Source organism: Chiloscyllium plagiosum, unplaced genomic scaffold (assembly GCF_037043375.1).
Source record: "Chiloscyllium plagiosum isolate Xiang-an unplaced genomic scaffold, Cpla_swu_hap1 HiC_scaffold_16, whole genome shotgun sequence".
In the NCBI taxonomy this organism is placed as follows: Eukaryota; Metazoa; Chordata; class Chondrichthyes; order Orectolobiformes; family Hemiscylliidae; genus Chiloscyllium; species Chiloscyllium plagiosum.
In genome coordinates this window covers 81,372,567-81,380,908 of record NW_028270154.1, presented here as the reverse complement: position 1 = coordinate 81,380,908, position 8,342 = coordinate 81,372,567, and positions in this window count along the sequence as shown.

The following is an 8,342-nucleotide window of genomic DNA, read 5'->3' as shown; positions in this document are numbered from 1 at the left end:
GGAGCAGTGTGAGGGGGAAGTGATTCCAGGAGCAGTGTGAGGGGGAAGAGAGTCCCGGAGCAGTGTGAGGGGGAAGTAAGTCCGGGAGCAGTGTGAGGGAGAAGTGAGTCCCGGAGCAGTGTGAGGGGGAAGTGAGTCCCGGAGCAGTGTGAGGGGAAGTGAGTCCCGGAGCAGTGTGAGGGGGAAGTGAGTCCCAGAGCAGTGTGAGGGGGAAGTAAGTCCGGGAGCAGTGTGAGGGGGAAGTGAGGCCCGGAGCAGTGTGAGGGGAAGTGAGTCCCGGAGCAGTGTGAGGGGGAAGTGAGTCCTGGACCAGTGTGAGGAGGAAGTGAGTCCCGGAGCATTGTGAGGGGGAAGTCAGTCCTGGAGCACTGGGAGGGGTAAGTGAGTCCCGGAGCAGTGTGAGGGGGAAGTGAGTCCCAGAGCAGTGTGAGGGGAAGTGAGTCCCGGAACAGTGTGAGGGGGAAGTGAGTCCCGGAGCAGTGTGAGGGGGAAGTGAGTCCCAGAGCAGTGTGAGGGGGAAGTGAGTCCCGGAGCAGTGTGAGGGGGAAGTAAGTCCGGGAGCAGTGTGAGGGAGAAGAGAGTCCCGGAGCAGTGTGAGGGGGCAGTGAATCCCGGAGCAGTGTGAGGGGCAAGTGAATCCCGGAGCAGTGTGAGGGGGAAATGATTCACGGAGCAGAGTGAGGGAGAAGTGAGTCCCGGAGCAGTGTGAGGGGGAAGTGAGTCCCGGAGCAGAGTGAGGGGGAAGTGAGTCCCGGAGCAGTGTGAGGGGGAAGTGAGTCCTGGAGCAGTGTGAGGAGGAAGTGAGTCCCAGAGCAGTGTGAGGGGAAACCAGTCTCAGAGCAGTGTGAGGAAATACCAGGCCCGGAGCAGTGTGAGGGGGATGTGAGTCCCGGAGCAGTGTGAGGGGGATGTGAGTCCCGGACCAGTGTGAGGAGGAAGTGAGTCCCGGAGCAGTGTGAGGGGGAAGTCAGTCCTGGAGCACTGGGAGGGGTAAGTGAGTCCCGGAGCAGTGTGAGGGGGAAGTGAGTCCCGGAGCAGTGTGAGGGGGAAGTAAGTCCGGGAGCAGTGTGAGGGAGAAGTGAGTCCCGGAGCAGTGTGAGGGGGAAGTGAGTCCCGGAGCAGTGTGAGGGGAAGTGAGTCCCGGAGCAGTGTGAGGGGGAAGTGAGACCCGGAGCAGTGTGAGGGGGAAGTGAGTCCTGGACCAGTGTGAGGAGGAAGTGAGTCCCGGAGCATTGTGAGGGGGAAGTCAGTCCTGGAGCACTGGGAGGGGTAAGTGAGTCCCGGAGCAGTGTGAGGGGGAAGTGAGTCCCAGAGCAGTGTGAGGGGAAGTGAGTCCCGGAACAGTGTGAGGGGGAAGTGAGTCCCGGAGCAGTGTGAGGGGGAAGTGAGTCCCAGAGCAGTGTGAGGGGGAAGTGAGTCCCGGAGCAGTGTGAGGGGGAAGTAAGTCCGGGAGCAGTGTGAGGGAGAAGAGAGTCCCGGAGCAGTGTGAGGGGGCAGTGAATCCCGGAGCAGTGTGAGGGGCAAGTGAATCCCAGAGCAGTGTGAGGGGGAAATGATTCACGGAGCAGAGTGAGGGAGAAGTGAGTCCCGGAGCAGTGTGAGGGGGAAGTGAGTCCCGGAGCAGAGTGAGGGGGAAGTGAGTCCCGGAGCAGTGTGAGGGGGAAGTGAGTCCTGGAGCAGTGTGAGGAGGAAGTGAGTCCCAGAGCAGTGTGAGGGGAAACCAGTCTCAGAGCAGTGTGAGGAAATACCAGGCCCGGAGCAGTGTGAGGGGGATGTGAGTCCCGGAGCAGTGTGAGGGGGATGTGAGTCCCGGACCAGTGTGAGGAGGAAGTGAGTCCCGGAGCAGTGTGAGGGGGAAGTCAGTCCTGGAGCACTGGGAGGGGTAAGTGAGTCCCGGAGCAGTGTGAGGGGGAAGTGAGTCCCGGAGCAGTGTGAGGGGGAAGTAAGTCCGGGAGCAGTGTGAGGGAGAAGTGAGTCCCGGAGCAGTGTGAGGGGGAAGTGAGTCCCGGAGCAGTGTGAGGGGAAGTGAGTCCCGGAGCAGTGTGAGGGGGAAGTGAGACCCGGAGCAGTGTGAGGGGGAAGTGAGTCCCGGAGCAGTGTGAGGGGGAAGTGAGACCCGGAGCAGTGTGAGGGGGAAGTGAGTCCCGGAGCAGTGTGAGGGGGAAGTGAGTCCCGGAGCAGTGTGAGGGGGAAGTGAGTCCCGGAGCAGTGTGAGGGGGAAGTGAGTCCCGGAGCAGTGTGAGGGGGAAGTGAGTCCTGGAGCAGTGTGAGGGGGAAGTGAGACCCGGAGCAGTGTGAGGGGGAAGTGAGTCCCGGAGCAGTGTGAGGGGGAAGTAAGTCCGGGAGCAGTGTGAGGGAGAAGAGAGTCCCGGAGCAGTGTGAGGGGGCAGTGAATCCCGGAGCAGTGTGAGGGGCAAGTGAATCCCGGAGCAGTGTGAGGGGGAAATGATTCACGGAGCAGAGTGAGGGAGAAGTGAGTCCCGGAGCAGTGTGAGGGGGAAGTGAGTCCCGGAGCAGAGTGAGGGGGAAGTGAGTCCCGGAGTAGTGTGAGGGGGAAGTGAGTGCCGGAGCAGTGTGAGGGGGAAGTGATTCCAGGAGCAGTGTGAGGGGGAAATGAGTCACGGAGCAGCGTGAGGGGGAAGTGAGTCCCAGAGCAGTGTGAGGGGGAAGTGAGTCCCGTAGCAGTGTGAGGGGGAAGTGAGTCCCGGAGCAGTGTGAGGGGGAAGTGAGTCCCGGAGCAGTGTGAGGGGGAAGTGAGTCCCGGAGCAGTGTGAGGGGGAAGTGAGTCCCGGAGCAGTGTGAGGGGGCAGTGAGTCCCAGAGCAGTGTGAGGGGGAAGTGAGTCCAGAGGCAGTGTGAGGGGGAAGTGAGTCCCGGAGCAGTGTGAGGGGTAAGTGAGTCCCGGAGCAGTGTGAGGGGGAAGTCAGTCCTGGAGCACTGGGAGGAGTAAGTGAGTCCCAGAGCAGTGTGAGGGGGAAGTGAGTCCCGGAGCAGTGTGAGGGGGAAGTGAGTCCCGGAGCAGTGTGAGGGGGAAGTGAGTCCTTGACCAGTGTGAGGGGGAAGTGAGTCCCGGAGCAGTGTGAGGGGGAAGTCAGTCCTGGAGCACTGGGAGGAGTAAGTGAGTCCCAGAGCAGTGTGAGGGGGAAGTGAGTCCCGGAGCAGTGTGAGGGGGAAGTGAGTCCCGGAGCAGTGTGAGGGGGAAGTGAGTCCCGGAGCAGTGTGAGGGGGAAGTAAGTCCGGGAGCAGTGTGAGCGAGAAGTGAGTCCCGGAGCAGTGTGAGGGGGAAGTGAGTCCCGGAGCAGTGTGAGGGGGAAGTGAGTCCCGGAGCAGTGTGAGGGGAAGTGAGTCCCGGAACAGTGTGAGGGGGAAGTGAGTCCCGGAGCAGCGTGAGGGGGTAGTGAGTCCCAGAGCAGTGTGAGGGGGAAGTGAGTCCCGGAGCAGTGTGAGGGGGAAGTGAGTCCCGGAGCAGTGTGAGGGGGAGGTGAGTCCCGGAGCAGTGTGAGGGGGAAGTGAGTCCCGGGACAGTGTGAGGAGGAAGTGAGTCCCGGAGCAGTGTGAGGGGGAAGTGAGTCCCAGAGCAGTGTGAGGGGGAAGTGAGTCCCGGAGCAGTGTGAGGGGGAAGTGAGTCCTGGAACAGTGTGAGGAGGAAGTGAGTCCCGGAGCAGTGTGAGGGGAAGTGAGTCCTGGAGCAGTGTGAGGGGGAAGTGAGTCCCGGAGCAGTGTGAGGGGGAAGTGAGACCTGGAGCAGTGTGAGGGGGAAGTGAGTCCTGGAGCAGTGTGAGGGGAAGTGAATCCCGGAGCAGTGTGAGGGGGAAGTGATTCCTGGAGCAGTGTGAGGGGGAAGTGAATCCCGGAGCAGTGTGAGAGGGAAGTGAGAGCCGGATCAGTGTGAGGGGAAGTGAGTCCAGAAGCAGAGTGAGGGGAAAGTGAGTCCTGGAGCAGAGTGAGGGGAAGTGAATCCCGGAGCAGTGTGAGGGGGAGGTGAGTCCTGGACCAGTGTGAGGAGGAAGTGAGTCCCGGAGCAGTGTGAGGGGGAACTCAGTCCTGGAGCACTGGGAGGAGTAAGTGAGTCCCGGAGCAGTGTGAGGGGGAAGTGAGTCCCGGAGCAGTGTGAGGGGAAGTGAGTCCCGGAGCAGTGTGAGGGAGAAGTGAGTAACGGAGCAGTGTGAGGGGGAAGTGAGTCCCGGAGCAGTGTGAGTGGGAAGTGAGTCCCGGAGCAGTGTGAGGGGTAGTGAGTCCCGGAACAGTGTGAGAGGGAAGTGAGTCCCGGAGCAGTGTGAGGGGGAAGTGATTCCAGGAGCAGTGTGAGGGGGAAGTGAGTCCCGGAGCAGTGTGAGGGGGAAGTGAGTCCCGGAGCAGTGTGAGGGGTAAGTGGGTCCCGGGACAGTGTGGGGGGAAGTGAGTCCCGGAGCAGTGTGAGGGGGAAGTGAGTCCCGGGACAGTGTGGGGGGAAGTGAGTCCCGGAGCAGTGTGAGGGGGAAGTGAGTCACGGAGCAGTGTGAGGGGGTAGTGAGTCCCGGGACAGTGTGGGGGGAAGTGAGTCCAGGAGCAGTGTGAGGGGGAAGTGAGTCCCGTAACAGTGTGAGAGGGAAGTGAGTCCCGGAGCAGTGTGAGGGGGAAGTGAGTTCCGGGAAGTGTGGGGGGAGATGAGTCCCGGGACAGTGTGGGGGGAAGTGAGTCCCGGAGCAGTGTGAGGGGGAAGTGAGTCCCGGGACAGTGTGGGGGGAAGTGAGTCCCGGAGCAGTGTGAGGGGGAAGTGAGTCCCGGAGCAGTGTGAGGGGGAAATGAGTCCCGGGACAGTGTGAGAGGGAAGTGAGTCCCGGAGCAGTGTGAGGGGGAAGTGAGTCCCGGGACAGTGTGGGGGGAAGTGAGTCCCTGAGCAGTGTGAGGGGGAAGTGAGTCCGGGAGCAGTGTGAGGGGGTAGTGAGTCCCGGAGCAGTGTGAGGGGGAAGTGAGTCCCGGAGCAGTGTGAGGGGGAAGTGAGTCCCGGGACAGTGTGGGGGGAAGTGAGTCCCGGAGCAGTGTGAGGGGGAAGTGAGTCCAGGGGCAGTGTGAGGGGGATGTGAGTCCCGGAGCAGTGTGAGGGGGAAGTGAGTCCTGGAGCAGTGTGAGGAGGAAGTGAGTCCCGGAGCAGTGTGAGGGGGAAGTGAGTCCCGGAGCAGTGTGAGGGGGAAGTGAGTCCCGGATCAGTGTGAGGGGGAAGTGAGTCCCGGAACAGTGTAAGGGGTTAGTGAGTTCCGGATCAGTGTGAGGGGGAAGTGAGTCCTGGAGCTGTGTGAGGCGTAAGTGCGTCCCGGAGCAGTGTGAGGGGGATGTCAGTCCTGGAGCTGTGTGAGGGGTAAGTGAGTCCTGGAGCAGCGTGAGGGGGCAGTGAGTCCGGGAGCAGTTTGAGGGGAAGTGAGTCCAGGAGCAGAGTGAGGGGGAAGTGAGTCCTGGAGCAGAGTGAGGGGAAGTGAGTCATGGAGCAGTTTGAGGGGGAAGTGAGTCCCGGAGCAGTGAGAGGGGGAAGTGAGTCCCGGAGCAGTGTGAGGGGAAGTGAGTCCCGGAACAGTGTGAGAGGGAAGTGAGTCCCGGAGCAGTGTGAGGGGGAAGTGATTCCCGGAGCAGTGTGAGGGGGAAGTAAGTCCGGGAGCAGTGTGAGGGGGAAGTGAGTCCCAGAGCAGTGTGAGGGGGAAGTGAGTCCCGGAGCAGTGTGAGGGGGAAGTAAGTCCGGGAGCAGTGTGAGGGAGAAGTGAGTCCCGGAGCAGTGTGAGGGGGAAGTGAGTCCCGGAGCAGTGTGAGGTGGAAGTGAGTCCCGGAGCAGTGTGAGGGGAAGTGAGTCCCGGAACAGTGTGAGGGGGAAGTGAGTCCCGGAGCAGTGTGAGGGGGAAGTGATTCCAGGAGCAGTGTGAGGTGGAAGTGAGTCCCGGAGCAGTGTGAGGGGGAAGTGAGTCCCGGAGCAGTGTGAGGTGGAAGTGAGTCCCGGAGCAGTGTGAGGGGGAAGTGAGTCACGGGGCAGTGTGAGGGGGAAGTGAGTCCCGGAGCAGTGTGAGGGGGAAGTGATTCCAGGAGCAGTGTGAGGTGGAAGTGAGTCCCGGAGCAGTGTGAGGGGGAAGTGAGTCCCGGAGCAGTGTGAGGTGGAAGTGAGTCCCGGAGCAGTGTGAGGGGGAAGTGAGTCACGGGGCAGTGTGAGGGGGAAGTGAGTCCCGGGACAGTGTGGGGGGAAGTGAGTCCCGGAGCAGTGTGAGGGGGAAGTGAGTCCTGGAGCAGTGTGAGGGGGAAGTGAATCCCGGAGCAGTGTGAGAGGGAAGTGAGAGCCGGATCAGTGTGAGGGGAAGTGAGTCCAGGAGCAGAGTGAGGGGGAAGTGAGTCCTGGAGCAGAGTGAGGAGGAAGTGAGTCCCGGAGCAGTGTGAGGGGGATGTCAGTCCTGGAGCACTGGGAGGAGTAACTGAGTCCCGGAGCAGTGTGAGGGGAAGTGAGTCCCGGAGCAGTGTGAGGGGGAAGTGAGTCCTGGACCAGTGTGAGGAGGAAGTGAGTCCCGGAGCAGTGTGAGGGCGAAGTCAGTCCTGGAGCACTGGGAGGGGTAAGTGAGTCCCGGAGCAGTGTTAGGGGGAAGTGACTCCCGGAGCAGTGTGAGGGGGAAGTGAGTCCCGGAGCAGTGTGAGGGAGAAGTGAGTCCCGGAGCAGTGTTAGGGGGAAGTGACTCCCGGAGCAGTGTGAGGGGGAAGTGAGTCCCGGAGCAGTGTGAGGGAGAAGTGAGTCCCGGAGCAGTGTGAGGGGGACGTGAGTCCCGGAGCATTGTTAGGGGAAGTGAGTCCCAGAGCAGTGTGAGGGGGAAGTGAGTCCCGGAGCAGTGTGAGGGGGAAGTGAATCCTGGAGCAGTGTGAGAGGGAAGTGAGAGCCGGATCAGTGTGAGGGGAAGTGAGTCCAGGAGCAGAGTGAGGGGGAAGTGAGTCCTGGAGCAGAGTGAGGGGAAGTGAATCCCGGAGCAGTGTGAGGGGGAAGTGATTCCAGGAGCAGTGTGAGGGGGATGTGAATCCCGGAGCAGTGTGAGAGGGAAGTGAGAGCCGGATCAGTGTGAGGGGAAGTGAGTCCCAGAGCAGTGTGAGGGGGAAGTGAATCCCGGAGCAGTGTGAGGGGGAAGTGAATCCTGGAGCAGTGTGAGAGGGAAGTGAGAGCCGGATCAGTGTGAGGGGAAGTGAGACCCGGAGCAGTGTGAGGGGAAGTGAGTCCTGGAGCCGTGTGAGGGGGAATTGATTCCAGGAGCAGTGTGAGGGGGAAGTGAGAGCCGGATCAGTGTGAGGGGGAAGTGAGTCCTGGAGCCGTGTGAGGGGGAAGTGATTCCAGGAGCAGTGTGAGGGGAAGTGAGCCCAGAGCAGTGTGAGGGGGAAGTGAGTCCCGGAGCAGTGTGAGGGGGAAGTGAGTCCGGGAGCAGTGTGAGGGGGAAGTGAGTCCCGGAGCAGTGTGAGGGGGGAAGTGAGTCCTGGAGCAGTGTGAGGGGGAAGTGAGTGCCGGAGCAGTGTGAGGGGAAGTGAGTCCCGGAGCAGTGTGAGGGGGAAGTGAGTCCTGGACCAGTGTGAGGAGGAAGTGAGTCCCGGAGCAGTGTGAGGGCGAAGTCAGTCCTGGAGCACTGGGAGGGGTAAGTGAGTCCCGGAGCAGTGTTAGGGGGAAGTGACTCCCGGAGCAGTGTGAGGGGGAAGTGAGTCCCGGAGCAGTGTGAGGGGGAAGTGAGTCCCGGAGCAGTGTGAGGGGGAAGTAAGTCCAGGAGCAGTGTGAGGGAGAAGTGAGTCCCGGAGCAGTGTGAGGGGGAAGTGAGTCCCGGAGCAGTGTGAGGGGGAAGTGAGTCCCGGAGCAGAGTGAGGGGGAAGTGAGTCCCGGAGCAGTGTGAGGGGGAAGTGAGTCCCGGAGCAGTGTGAGGGGGAAGTGAGTCCCGGAGCAGAGTGAGGGGGAAGTGAGTCCCGGAGCAGAGTGAGGGGGAAGTGAGTCCCGGAGCAGTGTGAGGGGGAAGTGAGTCCCGGAGCAGTGTGAGGGGGAAGTGAGTCCCGGAGCAGTGTGAGGGGGAAGTGAGTCCCGGAGCAGAGTGAGGGGGAAGTGAGTCCCGGAGCAGTGTGAGGGGGAAGTGAGTCCCGGAGCAGTGTGAGGGGGTTGTCAGTCCTGGAGCTGTGTGAGGGGTAAGTGAGTCCTGGAGCAGCGTGAGGGGGCAGTGAGTCCGGGAGCAGTTTGAGGGGGAAGTGAGTCCAGGAGCAGAGTGAGGGGGAAGTGAGTCCTGGAGCAGTGTGAGGGGGAAGTGAGTCATGGAGCAGTTTGAGGGGGAAGTGAGTCCCGGAGCAGTGAGAGGGGGAAGTGAGTCCCGGAGCAATGTG